At 54.0% G+C, this 15,125-nt stretch overlaps 1 long non-coding RNA gene across 2 annotated transcripts; it reads left to right on the top strand.

Moving 5' to 3' along the window:
• Positions 1–1,119: 1,119 nt before the first annotated feature.
• On the top strand, positions 1,120–5,801 carry LOC142075083 (uncharacterized). Of its 2 annotated transcripts, XR_012670771.1 has the most exons (6): positions 1,120–1,836; positions 2,734–2,819; positions 3,677–3,740; positions 4,126–4,299; positions 4,405–4,520; positions 5,350–5,801. It is a non-coding gene; the product is annotated as an uncharacterized LOC142075083 (long non-coding RNA). The 2 variants fall into 2 exon arrangements; XR_012670770.1 differs by lacking the exon at positions 1,120–1,836 and having other exon boundaries at positions 2,183–2,819; positions 3,674–3,740.
• The last annotated feature ends 9,324 nt before the right edge of the window (positions 5,802–15,125 follow it).

Here is a 15,125-nt window from a genome sequence, read left to right as displayed (position 1 = left end):
TCCCGGCGTGCCTCGCGCGGGCGGTCCGGTGGAGCCGCGCGCTGATTGGTTGCGGACGGTATTCCAACGGGCCGCGCGGCGGGCTCTGCACCGAGGCGGCGGCGCAGCGTGAGTGTGAGGGGCCGCGGGCCCGGGGAGCCGGGCTGTGGCGGGGGGGGGGGCGGTTCTGCAGGCTCCGGGGACAGGGTCTGGGGGGGCTCCAGGCGGGGGAGGGGCTGTGAGCATCTGGGGAGTGGGGAGTTGGGGGGGGGGCTGCGTGCCCTAGGGGGGCCGCGCAGTGGGCCGGGGCGGGGGGGGCCGGCGGGCGGGAGGAGGGGGGGGGGCGCTTTGTGCAAACAGATCCTCCCTGCGAGTCCCCACTGTCGCCCCGTGGGGCCGGGGACCCCCCAGCCCTCCCTGCAGGCAGACTGGGGGCTTCGCGGGCCGGGTCGAGGGAGGAGCTGCTGGAGAGAGGGCTTAGAAACGGCCTTCTGCCCCGAAACTCCTGCAGCATTTGGAGGGGAGGGACAGGTCCACCCCAGGGCCCCAAGGGGAAGACCTCGGAGCAGGGACCTGGGGTTGTTCCAGGAGCAAAAGCTGGTCCCAGCCAGCTCGCCTCTGCTCCCGCGGCACCGGGATCGGACCTTTCAGCCCCGTTTCTGCCCGAAGCATCACGCAAGCGCTTGCCCTCCCCGGGGTCACCTTTGGGACTTGAGAAGAGGCGCAGCAGCTGGGTTTTTGGGCTCAGAAATGGGCGCTAAGTGAGCTGGTTTGGGGGCCTAAAGCAGAAGCCGGTTTGGCCGTTTGTGCGGGGGGGTGGGAGGGCATTGGGGGCTGCAGGGGAAAGCAGGGGGTGGGCAGGGTGCGTGGACCCTCTCGGGGGGGGGGGCGGGTCTGGTCCTGCTGCACCCCGAAGTGCGGGAGGCCGGCATGCACCAGGCCCAACTCAACGTCTGCGGTGGTCTCTGGGGGGAAGAGGCGGTCTCTGCTTTTCAGACCCCGCACGCCCTCTTCGAGTCCAGCTCTTGCTTGTCGACTGCTTAGAATAGTTATTAACTAATTAGTCGTACAAACTCATTAATGCTTATACAATGTCCAACTATGATATTTAATCCTAATAGTCGAGTTTTGACGGCGGTTGGTTTACGACCTTGTCAAAAGCCCAGGCTGTTGCAAATAGCTGGAGCTTGTAAGGAGAAGGAGCTGAAATCAACGGTGCAGAGCTGGAGCTTCGATTAGCCAGAACCGTAGCAAGCAGGAGCTGGAACGAGACGAGGTGTCCGCTGTCTGGGGCATGCCTTAGCCAGAGGCAAAATTACCAGCAGCTGTAACGAGCGGGAGCTGCGATTCGCTGCAGTGTCTGTTTGCCGGAGCATCCGTCGGCCAGACTGCACTCCCAGCACGGCTGAAGAGCAGCCAGGCGCAGGCAGGGCTGTCCCCGGCAAGGCGCTCCGAGCGGCAGGGAGGCGAGTTGTCCTTCTGCCAGCGGGGAGCCCGGCCTCTTCCCTCGGGGATTAAATCCACGCCACGCGTGGATCCGCTCTCTTTGCGTGGAGGGTCTCTCCCGGTCCCGTTCCCGAGGGCTGAAGTGAGGTGGGGGTCCCCCGGCTCTCCCCGGGGGGCAGGCGGCAGCACGAGGCGGCGGTGTCTCCCCGGTACCCGGCAAAGGGGAGCGAAACCGGCCGGCTGGAGCTCCGGGGGTGCACAGCCCGGCCCCGCACGGCAGAATCCTTCCCTGGGTTTTCACCGTTGGCTGGGTGTGACAAACAGGTTCATTTTGTGCCTCCTCTTTTCCCAGCGTCACCTTCTGCGTCACGTGAAGAAAATCCTGCGTGGCTGATGCCGCTTGCTGCTCAGGTAACGGCACGTGGGGGGCCGGGGGAGCGGGGAGAAACATTGGCGCGTTCAAGGACGCTGCAGGTGCTCCACGTCAAACCCAGGGAAAAGGCAAATTTGTGCCGGTGCAGAAAAGCTGATGAACAGTTGCCGTTAACAGAGCGCGCGTGCCTCGTTCCCGCATCGGTCCCTGGGTAGTTACGAGCGTTTTCCTTTCAGGGAAAAGAATGAGCTTTCGCCTACGATAAATTAAGAGCTGCCTGTGACCTTCTTTAGGGTCAAGTGTTTCTCTTCTGTTTGTTCGTACTGATTTTACGGGCAGGTTGGAAAGAGCCTTTTATTTTTACCTGCGTAACTCAATTTGTAGTACTACGTGGTGTCAGGAGAGTGAATTTTGGAGCACCCAGGCACTACTAGAAACGTAATGAATGAGACACGATGGAAGCTGATATTTCAACTTGATTTTTACGTGATTTTTTTTTCATTAGAGCGTCGATGGCACGTTGTCCTGTGGCTCAATCCACGTTCTGTTCAGTGGAGTCTTCAATCTAGCACTTTGAAGGACAAAAGTTGGTCCTTCCAAAAAAGGGCTAGTCGTTCATAGGATGGAGGTATAGACTTGGAGAGCCGCTTAAGTACGTGATCAGAATTGAAGCCAAATGCCGCTTCGCGTTGCTGCTGTTGGTCTTCACTTTCATTAGTTTTCCCGCTGCTCCGTCATGGTTGGGAGCTCTGAATCATCCTTTTTTTCACTCCCTAACGCATTTTTCTCCCCAAGGAGAGGCTACGTTTAAAAGCTACTTAGTTTCCTCACAAATGCATTGGTCAGTAAAATGGAGTTATGATGCTTGGAACCACACAAATGACACCAGTCTTACAGATCTGGACTATTTCTGAACACGTGTTCATCGCGTGCAGATGTCATCGGGATACGGATCATCTGCACTTTGTGCTCTGTCGAGACGATCAGCTGAGACAGGGACGAGCTCCAAAAGAAAAGAAAGGTACAACGTCAAAGTTTTGTTTTGTTGTTGGTTTTTGTGTTTGTGTGTTTTGGGGTTTTTTTTCTTTGGTTTTTTGTTTGTTTGTTTGTTTGTTTGTTTTTCCTTAAGAGTGCGATGTTGACTGGTGGCAGCCTGCAGAGCTCTCTTGCTGCCTGACCTCTCCTTTCCTTCTCTGTCGCTCCTCTTTCGTGGCTGTCATTTTCACTCGGGTAGTTTTAGAAGAGCGATTTAGTTCCTCGCCTGTGTAAACGCGCTGGTAATAGCTGGAAGGTAAATGCTTGAACTAGTAGCGAATAACTTGGCTACAAGTAGAATTTCTGAAGGAAGAACAACGACAACAGGAAGCAAGTAGCGAGTTACCCCAGATTTGCGTGCGTCAAACACGTCAAAGTCTTACTGCCAAGCGTTGTTTGGCAACGTGCTCCAAATGTTTTAAAACAACTGCGGTTTTCAAAGATCTCGACTGTTTGGAGAAACGGCCTGGAAAAAAGGATTCCTCTTTCGCAGCGAGTTTGCGAGGACGGATGGGGTGCCGTACTCTTTAACAAAAATACTCCACTTGGGACGTATCGGGTGAGGAAATCGCGGCTCTACTTAGGCTTGAGAAAACGTACGTAGGTACCTGTGCCCGTCACCTGCGCGTCTCTAGGAAAGCGAGTTCTAGCGAAACTAAAGCTGCCGATGAGCCAAAAAAAAGGCACGGTTGTCTAAAACGTGCAGAAGTTCTAGTGGCCTGTCTCAACAACTGCACCAAAGACGATGCCAAATACTTTCTCCTCCACTCAGTTGTTCTCTTCGCGGCAAAAGAAGCTTTGTGCTAAACGTTGTTTGTTTTTTTTTTCCTTTCCTCTCAGCAGAACGTCAACTGCCGTGAAAGTACGAGACAGATGGAAAGGATCCGTAGTGGTCTGCAAGTACAAGGTAGGCCTGTGATACGTGTCTGCATTTTTCCTAAGGTGCTTGTAGCACGGACTTTACAGTTAACACGAGGAACGTGGCAGCTCTCCTTCTATGTGATTTTTTTAATGTGAAATATTTTAACGCCAATACTAAAAATAAAGGAGGTCTGTTCTGGACCGTGGTACGCCTATGCAAAGCTTGCTGCCCTCCGTCTGTTTTCTCTTCCTGCAAGCACGGTCTTCTGTTTCTGTACGCTTGCTATGAAAGGGTGCTGTGAAAATAACGTTGGACTAGAAGAGGAAAGGAACCGTTTGTAAGAGTTGGGATGTTCGGGAGAAAGAGGCTTTGTTTTCACGATAAAAGCTTTAGGCTTTTTCAGTCAGTCAGTGTTTAAAATGCCTTACAGGAGCACTCGAACACCTTACTGAGATGCTAGCATCTGTGCTAAAAGCAATCAAGGTCAAAGAAGAGGCGCGGACAACACGGGACAAATCGGTGTCGCTTCGGTGCGTTTTCCAGGCTTTCCCGAGAAGCGGTAGCAGCCTCGTAACTAGCGACAGAGAGTCCTGATGTGGTTTTGGTGAGTTACTGCTTCTATCGCGTCCTTTTTCCTTAACCTGCAGCGCGTAATTTTGACTTTGGTTGGAAAGAGATTTTCCAGAATGGAAATCTTTCTCGTTCAAAGGAGTTGCCTTTTACGAACTTCCCATCAGAATGGATCTTCAGAGATGACGTGCTCGGCAGTAGAAGTCATCCGCAAGGAGACTTTTCGCTCTCTCTCTCTGGAAAAAAAAAAAAGGGGTAGGTCGATTTCCTTGCACAGACCCAAGCGCAGTACGTCTTCCGATAGTCGACGTACGGCTGATCTTTGGTTCTCGGGTGTAACGGTCGAGAGATCGTAAAGACGCGTTCCTCCGCACGCTCGGCTACGGCCAACAGCGTTAGCAAACCTGCCGGTCCTTTTTGGTAGCCTGATGTATTGCAGCACTGGGGATTTGATATTCCCCACCGCCTGCCCCCCCCCACCCCCCCCCACCCCCCCCCCCCCCCAAAAAAAGAGTAAAACCATATGGGAGATCTCTTATCTCACTGATTTTTCTATCGTAAATGAAATTTTAAAAAGAAAGTTAAAATTGTATAACTTCCAAACTGACTTGCGTTGTTGAAACTGCAACTGCCAAATAGCCGTAGCGTATAATTTATTAGGTGTGCTTAAGCAGTTGGGTAGTTGCTCTAAACGTTTCAAAAGAGAGGCAACTGAACGTTACGGGCTTTTTTCCCGATCTTTTGGCAGAGTGCTCTGAAGTCCTTTATTTCTGTCTCGCTTTCGACGGCGCCTTTCCCCGGCAGTTCGGTAGCATCGGTCTCGGCGCCGCTCCTAGTCACGTAACGCACGCAAAACCCCTGGTCAAACGATAGCTGTGTAGTTTGGAGGTAGATAATTTAACGGCATGAATTCACAGCTACGCAATTTCAATTAACGCAAAAGGAAAATGAAATACTTTTACGGTATAAGCCTTCTCATTGTACGTATGCTAAAAATGTGCGCGTACGTTTACATAAAATGAATTGCTGAGATTTGTTCTTTCTTTTTCATTTTACTCTTCAAAGTTTTACGCTTCACTTTCAGCTTTATCGGCCAAGCGAGCGAGATGCGCAGCAGCAGCAGCAGCAGCAGCGCAAGGGCTGGAGCTGTGGCGGCGGATCCGTGAGCGTAGATGCTGATTACGGCGCGCCCTTGTCCTGCAGCCTCACGGGGTTATCTCCCGGCAGCGGTGCTGTAAGGAAGGGACGGGGCGTTTTCCGACACCAGCGAGAGCGTTTACTTCTCTACGAAGGACGCGTTCAGAATCGCGTCAATTAGTCCTCACGCGGATTTTAAGCGTTCGAATCGCTCGAGCTTTTAAAGGCCGCGTTGTATTTCGAGCTGACCCGTTGTCGTGGTTTAACCCGGCAGGCAGCCAAATACCACGCAGCCGCTCACTCACTCCCCCCACCCCCAGCGGGACGGGGAGAGAATCGGAAGGGTAAGAGTGAGGAAAAACTCGTGGGTTGAGGTAAAGACAGTTTAATAGAACAGGGAAAAAAAGGGAAAATAATGATGATAATGATAAAATATACAAAATGAGTGATGCACAATGCAGTTGCTCACCACCCGCGCTGACCGATAACCAAGTAGTGATCGGTACTTCCTGGATCACGCCTACCCTTCATATACTGAGCATGACGTCACATGGTATGGAATACCCCGTTGGCCAGCTGGGCTGGCTGTCCTGGCTGTGTTCCCTCCCACCTTGTGTACCTAGCTCAGTCAGTAGGCACGGGAGCTGTCCTTGGACTAGGAGGGCACTTAGCAACAACTGAAAACATCAGGGTGTTATCAACGTTCTCCTCCTACTAAATCCAAAACACAGCACTAGGAAGAAATTTAACCCTATCCCAGCCGAAACCAGGACACCCGTTTGCCTGGCATCCTCCTTTAGCTCGACTGCTACCCTCTCCCTTGTCCTGACCGAATTCCGCTGCTGCCTTCGGTGCTGTTTTTTTAACGTGCTGAAATATCCGTTGGGATTTTTGTTTTTCAGATGCCTCGCTGTAAGCGTCCCGTGGTGCTCAGGAGAGACCCCCGGCCCGGGTTTGCCTGCCGGTCGTTGGGCGTGCTGAGGGTAAGGGGCCGGCTGCCAGCCTGCGGGACGGGGGCTAAGGGGGGGCTGCAAGCGTTTGGGGGGGCTGCCCCTCCTTTATCTTTCTAGCGGAGCCCCCCTTTTTGGCGGGGGTGCGTGCGTACATACGCCAACGGCATTATTGACGTAACGAGCCGCCGGTTGGGGCCGTTTCCCTCCTGTTGTGCCTTTTTGGGGGCTGAATAAAAAGGGGGGTTTGGGGGCCTGGAGGGGTGATGATGTCATTTGGGGCACCCCAACATCACCGGCGGGCTGATGATGCCGTGGAGGAGCAGGTGAGTGGGGAAGGGGGGGTCGTCCCCCCCCCCCCAAAAAGGGGGTCACAGCCCCAAAATGCCTGATAATTCCTGGGGGGGTTCAAAAATTTTTAAAAAACTGTAAATCTATCTGTGAGGCCTCGAAATAGAGAAAAATCTCTCCTTGTTCTATATATGGAAAAATAATATTCCTTTATACGTATACAAGGATTTCAAAATAGGAACCTATACCTGCCCTATTATATAAAGGATTTTAGAGCAGAAAAAAATTCGGAAGACGTATATAGGGTTTTAAAATACAAAAAGAACTCACGTCTATATAAATTAAAAAAGAAAGCACTTCCAAATGCAAAAGGGATGATATATTTTATGTATGAAGGAATTGAAAATAGAAAAAAGTCTGAATAGATACCGCTGTCTACACTCACTACGTGTTATGTAGAGAGCCTAAATAGGCATTGTATGTAATCTAAGAGATGATCTATAAGTGTAAATAGGTATCTAAGTCTATAAAGAGATAAGTGTAAATATATGTAAGTTTAAATAGAGAAGTCTATAAAGACATTTAAGTGTCAAAATATGTAAGTCGACAGATATCTAGTCTGAGCAGGTATTATATATAATGAGTGGGAAATAGGGGGGTATAAGTGAAACATAAATATATTCACTAAATATAGAGAGAGAGGTATGTGTAAATACGTTAAGCGTAAACGTCTATGATAGATAAGGTTTGTAAAATGCAAAGAAACCCTGTTTATAGAATCTTCACCCCCCCCCCCCCCGAAACACCTCTCTATTGAAGATACAAAAGCGCTTTCAAAAGCTGCCTCTTCCCTGTTCTCCTTTTCCACCTTTTCCCATCCTGATTGGGGGCCAGTTCCCCCAACAGGGACTTTCCCCTGCAGGGCCGTGCACACAGAGCGGGACCTGCTGCCACGGCATAAAAACACCACAAAACCCCTAATTTGGGGCCTGCAAGGGGTGGGGAAAAAGAAAACCCGCATTTTTTGGGGAAAAATACCCAACTTGGAGCTCCCGGGAAAGCCAAATCCACCAGGATTTGGGCAGCCGGAAAGCAAAAAAACCCCCATTTTCATGCACAAAACGAAAAAGCAAAAATCGCCAATTTTTGTTGTGAAAAAGCGTTGAAAAACCTCCAAGTGGAATATTTTGGAAAAGGAAAAAACCCCAGCTTTGATATTATAGAAAAGCAAAAAACCCCCCGATTTGGGGAAGCTTTGGGGTGAAACACCAGCCATTTGAGGGGCCCGGACCCCTGGGGTGCTGCCTGCCCCGCCAACCTGCCCGTTGCCCCCCGCCCAAACTCTGGCACCCCCCTCCCGCTCCCCCGCCCCCCGCTCCCACCCCGCTCGCCCTCCTCCTGCGTTTTGGGTTTGTGCTGAAAACGGCGTGGGTGACGCGGGGCTGCGTGAGTTCCCGCTGCGCAGCGCTTGCACGGCGCCGGGGGCTGTGCTGCCCCTCGCCCCGCCCTGCCGGCGAGCGGGCTGGGGGTGCGCGAGGGCCTGGGAGGGGGCACCGCTGGGAGAGCTGACCCCGGCGGACCCAGGGGATGTTCCAGACACTATGACGTCAGGAAATAAAACTCGGGGGGCGGTTGGCGGGGGGGCCGCTGCTGGGCTGCGGCTGGCTGGGCATCGGGCGGTTGGCGGCGAGCCCTTGTTTTCGTTTGTACCGCTTGTCTGTCTGGGGTTTTTCTCTCTGTTGTTTGGGGTTTTTTTCCCCCCCTCCTTTCCCTTACAAGTGGAGTTTTTTCACTTTTGCCCTTCCAATTCTCTCCCCCCTCCCGCTGAGGGGGCAGCGAGTGAGCGGTTGTGTGGTGCTGAGTTGCGGGCTGGGATTCGACCACGGCACAAGGTGAGTGGCAAGCCCTGCCTGGCTAAACGCTTTAGGCTGCCCGCGTTATTCCTGCCATCTTGCGAGGCCCTCCTTGTTCTTTCCTGCTGCTTTCAAGTGCCTTGTGCTCCAGCAGCAGGCTGGGAAGGAGGGTTGTGGCAGGAGCGGCGGCTCCCTGTGACTCCTTCTCGGGCTGTGGGCTTCGCCCCGCGTGTGGGCTGCCGAGGATCGTGGGCTCTGCAGGGGCCACAGGCAGCCCGCAGAGCTTGAGGCCGAGCCGTTCCTTTCCCCCTGTGAGCATCTGGGGAGGGGGACTGGGGGGGCTGCGGACCCCCGAGGGGGCCGAGGAGTGGGGCTGTGCATCCCGGGGGGGGCTGCGAGCCCTAGGGGGTCGGGGAGAGGGGCTGGAGGACTTCCGGACCATAGAGCCCAGCCCAGTCCAGACCAGAGAGTATAGCTGGAGGACTCCCGGACCATAGAGATGGCGGACTGCCGGGCCAGAGAGTACACCTGGAGGACTTCCGGACCATAGAGACGGAGGTCCAGACGCATAGAATGTACCTGGGGGACTTCCGCACCATAGAGGAAAATGTGCGGCCTAGAGAGTACAGCTGGAGGACTGCCGGACCATCGAGACGGTCGTCCGGACCGGAGAGGGCACGTGGGGAACTTCCGGACCATAGAGAGCAAAGTCCGGCCTAGAGAGTACCCCCTGGAGGACTGCCGGACCATAGAGAGCAGAGTCCGGCCTAGAGAGTACCCCCTGGAGGACTGCCGGACCATAGAGAGCAGAGTCCGGCCTAGAGAGTACCCCCTGGAGGACTGCCGGACCATAGAGAGCAGAGTCCGGCCTAGAGAGTACCCCCGGAGGACTGCCGGACCATAGAGAGCAAAGTCCGGCCTAGAGAGTACGCCCGGAGGACTGCCGGACCATAGAGAGCAAAGTCCGGCCTAGAGAGTACGCCCGGAGGACTGCCGGACCATAGAGAGCAAAGTCCGGCCTAGAGAGTACGCCCGGAGGACTGCCGGACCATAGAGAGCAAAGTCCGGCCTAGAGAGTACCCCCGGAGGACTGCCGGACCATAGAGAGCAAAGTCCGGCCTAGAGAGTACTCCTGGAGGAACGCCGGATCATAGAGACGGACGTCCAGACCAGAGAGTACACCTGGAGGACTCCCGGACCATCGAGATCAAGGTCCCCCAAGGAGCTGGGGAGTGGGGCTGTGGGTCCTGGCGGGACTTGAGAGTGGGGCTCCCAGGGGGCTGGAAAATGGTGTGGTCGGGTGCCGTGAGCTCCGGGGGTCCTGGGGCTGGGAAGTGCTTGCAAACGCTGGGGAGGGGCTGCGAGCCGTGCGCATGCGCGGTCCCCGGGGCGCCGTGCGCATGCGCGGTCCCCGGGGCGCCGTGCGCATGCGCGGTCCCCGGGGCGCCGTGCGCATGCGCGGTCCCGGGTGGGGACTACAACTCCCGGCGTGCCTCGCGCGGGCGGTCCGGTGGAGCCGCGCGCTGATTGGTTGCGGACGGTATTCCAACGGGCCGCGCGGCGGGCTCTGCACCGAGGCGGCGGCGCAGCGTGAGTGTGAGGGGCCGCGGGCCCGGGGAGCCGGGCTGTGGCGGGGGGGGGGCGGTTCTGCAGGCTCCGGGGACAGGGTCTGGGGGGGCTCCAGGCGGGGGAGGGGCTGTGAGCATCTGGGGAGTGGGGAGTTGGGGGGGGGGCTGCGTGCCCTAGGGGGGCCGCGCAGTGGGCCGGGGCGGGGGGGGCCGGCGGGCGGGAGGAGGGGGGGGGCGCTTTGTGCAAACAGATCCTCCCTGCGAGTCCCCACTGTCGCCCCGTGGGGCCGGGGACCCCCCAGCCCTCCCTGCAGGCAGACTGGGGGCTTCGCGGGCCGGGTCGAGGGAGGAGCTGCTGGAGAGAGGGCTTAGAAACGGCCTTCTGCCCCGAAACTCCTGCAGCATTTGAAGGGGAGGGACAGGTCCACCCCAGGGCCCCAAGGGGAAGACCTCGGAGCAGGGACCTGGGGTTGTTCCAGGAGCAAAAGCTGGTCCCAGCCAGCTCGCCTCTGCTCCCGCGGCACCGGGATCGGACCTTTCAGCCCCGTTTCTGCCCGAAGCATCACGCAAGCGCTTGCCCTCCCCGGGGTCACCTTTGGGACTTGAGAAGAGGCGCAGCAGCTGGGTTTTTGGGCTCAGAAATGGGCGCTAAGTGAGCTGGTTTGGGGGCCTAAAGCAGAAGCCGGTTTGGCCGTTTGTGCGGGGGGGTGGGAGGGCATTGGGGGCTGCAGGGGAAAGCAGGGGGTGGGCAGGGTGCGTGGACCCTCTCGGGGGGGGGGGCGGGTCTGGTCCTGCTGCACCCCGAAGTGCGGGAGGCCGGCATGCACCAGGCCCAACTCAACGTCTGCGGTGGTCTCTGGGGGGAAGAGGCGGTCTCTGCTTTTCAGACCCCGCACGCCCTCTTCGAGTCCAGCTCTTGCTTGTCGACTGCTTAGAATAGTTATTAACTAATTAGTCGTACAAACTCATTAATGCTTATACAATGTCCAACTATGATATTTAATCCTAATAGTCGAGTTTTGACGGCGGTTGGTTTACGACCTTGTCAAAAGCCCAGGCTGTTGCAAATAGCTGGAGCTTGTAAGGAGAAGGAGCTGAAATCAACGGTGCAGAGCTGGAGCTTCGATTAGCCAGAACCGTAGCAAGCAGGAGCTGGAACGAGACGAGGTGTCCGCTGTCTGGGGCATGCCTTAGCCAGAGGCAAAATTACCAGCAGCTGTAACGAGCGGGAGCTGCGATTCGCTGCAGTGTCTGTTTGCCGGAGCATCCGTCGGCCAGACTGCACTCCCAGCACGGCTGAAGAGCAGCCAGGCGCAGGCAGGGCTGTCCCCGGCAAGGCGCTCCGAGCGGCAGGGAGGCGAGTTGTCCTTCTGCCAGCGGGGAGCCCGGCCTCTTCCCTCGGGGATTAAATCCACGCCACGCGTGGATCCGCTCTCTTTGCGTGGAGGGTCTCTCCCGGTCCCGTTCCCGAGGGCTGAAGTGAGGTGGGGGTCCCCCGGCTCTCCCCGGGGGGCAGGCGGCAGCACGAGGCGGCGGTGTCTCCCCGGTACCCGGCAAAGGGGAGCGAAACCGGCCGGCTGGAGCTCCGGGGGTGCACAGCCCGGCCCCGCACGGCAGAATCCTTCCCTGGGTTTTCACCGTTGGCTGGGTGTGACAAACAGGTTCATTTTGTGCCTCCTCTTTTCCCAGCGTCACCTTCTGCGTCACGTGAAGAAAATCCTGCGTGGCTGATGCCGCTTGCTGCTCAGGTAACGGCACGTGGGGGGCCGGGGGAGCGGGGAGAAACATTGGCGCGTTCAAGGACGCTGCAGGTGCTCCACGTCAAACCCAGGGAAAAGGCAAATTTGTGCCGGTGCAGAAAAGCTGATGAACAGTTGCCGTTAACAGAGCGCGCGTGCCTCGTTCCCGCATCGGTCCCTGGGTAGTTACGAGCGTTTTCCTTTCAGGGAAAAGAATGAGCTTTCGCCTACGATAAATTAAGAGCTGCCTGTGACCTTCTTTAGGGTCAAGTGTTTCTCTTCTGTTTGTTCGTACTGATTTTACGGGCAGGTTGGAAAGAGCCTTTTATTTTTACCTGCGTAACTCAATTTGTAGTACTACGTGGTGTCAGGAGAGTGAATTTTGGAGCACCCAGGCACTACTAGAAACGTAATGAATGAGACACGATGGAAGCTGATATTTCAACTTGATTTTTACGTGATTTTTTTTTCATTAGAGCGTCGATGGCACGTTGTCCTGTGGCTCAATCCACGTTCTGTTCAGTGGAGTCTTCAATCTAGCACTTTGAAGGACAAAAGTTGGTCCTTCCAAAAAAGGGCTAGTCGTTCATAGGATGGAGGTATAGACTTGGAGAGCCGCTTAAGTACGTGATCAGAATTGAAGCCAAATGCCGCTTCGCGTTGCTGCTGTTGGTCTTCACTTTCATTAGTTTTCCCGCTGCTCCGTCATGGTTGGGAGCTCTGAATCATCCTTTTTTTCACTCCCTAACGCATTTTTCTCCCCAAGGAGAGGCTACGTTTAAAAGCTACTTAGTTTCCTCACAAATGCATTGGTCAGTAAAATGGAGTTATGATGCTTGGAACCACACAAATGACACCAGTCTTACAGATCTGGACTATTTCTGAACACGTGTTCATCGCGTGCAGATGTCATCGGGATACGGATCATCTGCACTTTGTGCTCTGTCGAGACGATCAGCTGAGACAGGGACGAGCTCCAAAAGAAAAGAAAGGTACAACGTCAAAGTTTTGTTTTGTTGTTGGTTTTTGTGTTTGTGTGTTTTGGGGTTTTTTTTCTTTGGTTTTTTGTTTGTTTGTTTGTTTGTTTGTTTTTCCTTAAGAGTGCGATGTTGACTGGTGGCAGCCTGCAGAGCTCTCTTGCTGCCTGACCTCTCCTTTCCTTCTCTGTCGCTCCTCTTTCGTGGCTGTCATTTTCACTCGGGTAGTTTTAGAAGAGCGATTTAGTTCCTCGCCTGTGTAAACGCGCTGGTAATAGCTGGAAGGTAAATGCTTGAACCAGTAGCGAATAACTTGGCTACAAGTAGAATTTCTGAAGGAAGAACAACGACAACAGGAAGCAAGTAGCGAGTTACCCTAGATTTGCGTGCGTCAAACACGTCAAAGTCTTACTGCCAAGCGTTGTTTGGCAACGTGCTCCAAATGTTTTAAAACAACTGCGGTTTTCAAAGATCTCGACTGTTTGGAGAAACGGCCTGGAAAAAAGGATTCCTCTTTCGCAGCGAGTTTGCGAGGACGGATGGGGTGCCGTACTCTTTAACAAAAATACTCCACTTGGGACGTATCGGGTGAGGAAATCGCGGCTCTACTTAGGCTTGAGAAAACGTACGTAGGTACCTGTGCCCGTCACCTGCGCGTCTCTAGGAAAGCGAGTTCTAGCGAAACTAAAGCTGCCGATGAGCCAAAAAAAAGGCACGGTTGTCTAAAACGTGCAGAAGTTCTAGTGGCCTGTCTCAACAACTGCACCAAAGACGATGCCAAATACTTTCTCCTCCACTCAGTTGTTCTCTTCGCGGCAAAAGAAGCTTTGTGCTAAACGTTGTTTGTTTTTTTTTTCCTTTCCTCTCAGCAGAACGTCAACTGCCGTGAAAGTACGAGACAGATGGAAAGGATCCGTAGTGGTCTGCAAGTACAAGGTAGGCCTGTGATACGTGTCTGCATTTTTCCTAAGGTGCTTGTAGCACGGACTTTACAGTTAACACGAGGAACGTGGCAGCTCTCCTTCTATGTGATTTTTTTAATGTGAAATATTTTAACGCCAATACTAAAAATAAAGGAGGTCTGTTCTGGACCGTGGTACGCCTATGCAAAGCTTGCTGCCCTCCGTCTGTTTTCTCTTCCTGCAAGCACGGTCTTCTGTTTCTGTGCGCTTGCTAGGAAAGGGTGCTGTGAAAATAACGTTGGACTAGAAGAGGAAAGGAACCGTTTGTAAGAGTTGGGATGTTCGGGAGAAAGAGGCTTTGTTTTCACGATAAAAGCTTTAGGCTTTTTCAGTCAGTCAGTGTTTAAAATGCCTTACAGGAGCACTCGAACACCTTACTGAGATGCTAGCATCTGTGCTAAAAGCAATCAAGGTCAAAGAAGAGGCGCGGACAACACGGGACAAATCGGTGTCGCTTCGGTGCGTTTTCCAGGCTTTCCCGAGAAGCGGTAGCAGCCTCGTAACTAGCGACAGAGAGTCCTGATGTGGTTTTGGTGAGTTACTGCTTCTATCGCGTCCTTTTTCCTTAACCTGCAGCGCGTAATTTTGACTTTGGTTGGAAAGAGATTTTCCAGAATGGAAATCTTTCTCGTTCAAAGGAGTTGCCTTTTACGAACTTCCCATCAGAATGGATCTTCAGAGATGACGTGCTCGGCAGTAGAAGTCATCCGCAAGGAGACTTTTCGCTCTCTCTCTCTGGAAAAAAAAAAAAGGGGTAAGCCGATTTCCTTGCACAGACCCAAGCGCAGTACGTCTTCCGATAGTCGACGTACGGCTGATCTTTGGTTCTCGGGTGTAACGGTCGAGAGATCGTAAAGACGCGTTCCTCCGCACGCTCGGCTACGGCCAACAGCGTTAGCAAACCTGCCAGTCCTTTTTGGTAGCCTGATGTATTGCAGCACTGGGGATTTGATATTCCCCACCGCCTGCCCCCCCCCCCCCCCCCCCCCCAAAAAAAGAGTAAAACCATACGGGAGATCTCTTATCTCACTGATTTTTCTATCGTAAATGAAATTTTAAAAAGAAAGTTAAAATTGTATAACTTCCAAACTGACTTGCGTTGTTGAAACTGCAACTGCCAAATAGCCGTAGCGTATAATTTATTAGGTGTGCTTAAGCAGTTGGGTAGTTGCTCTAAACGTTTCAAAAGAGAGGCAACTGAACGTTACGGGCTTTTTTCCCGATCTTTTGGCAGAGTGCTCTGAAGTCCTTTATTTCTGTCTCGCTTTCGACGGCGCCTTTCCCCGGCAGTTCGGTAGCATCGGTCTCGGCGCCGCTCCTAGTCACGTAACGCACGCAAAACCCCTGGTCAAACGATAGCTGTGTAGTTTGGAGGTAGATAAT

Source organism: Calonectris borealis, chromosome W (assembly GCF_964195595.1).
Source record: "Calonectris borealis chromosome W, bCalBor7.hap1.2, whole genome shotgun sequence".
In the NCBI taxonomy this organism is placed as follows: domain Eukaryota; kingdom Metazoa; phylum Chordata; class Aves; order Procellariiformes; family Procellariidae; genus Calonectris; species Calonectris borealis.
This window is presented reverse-complemented; position numbering and strand designations above follow the sequence as displayed.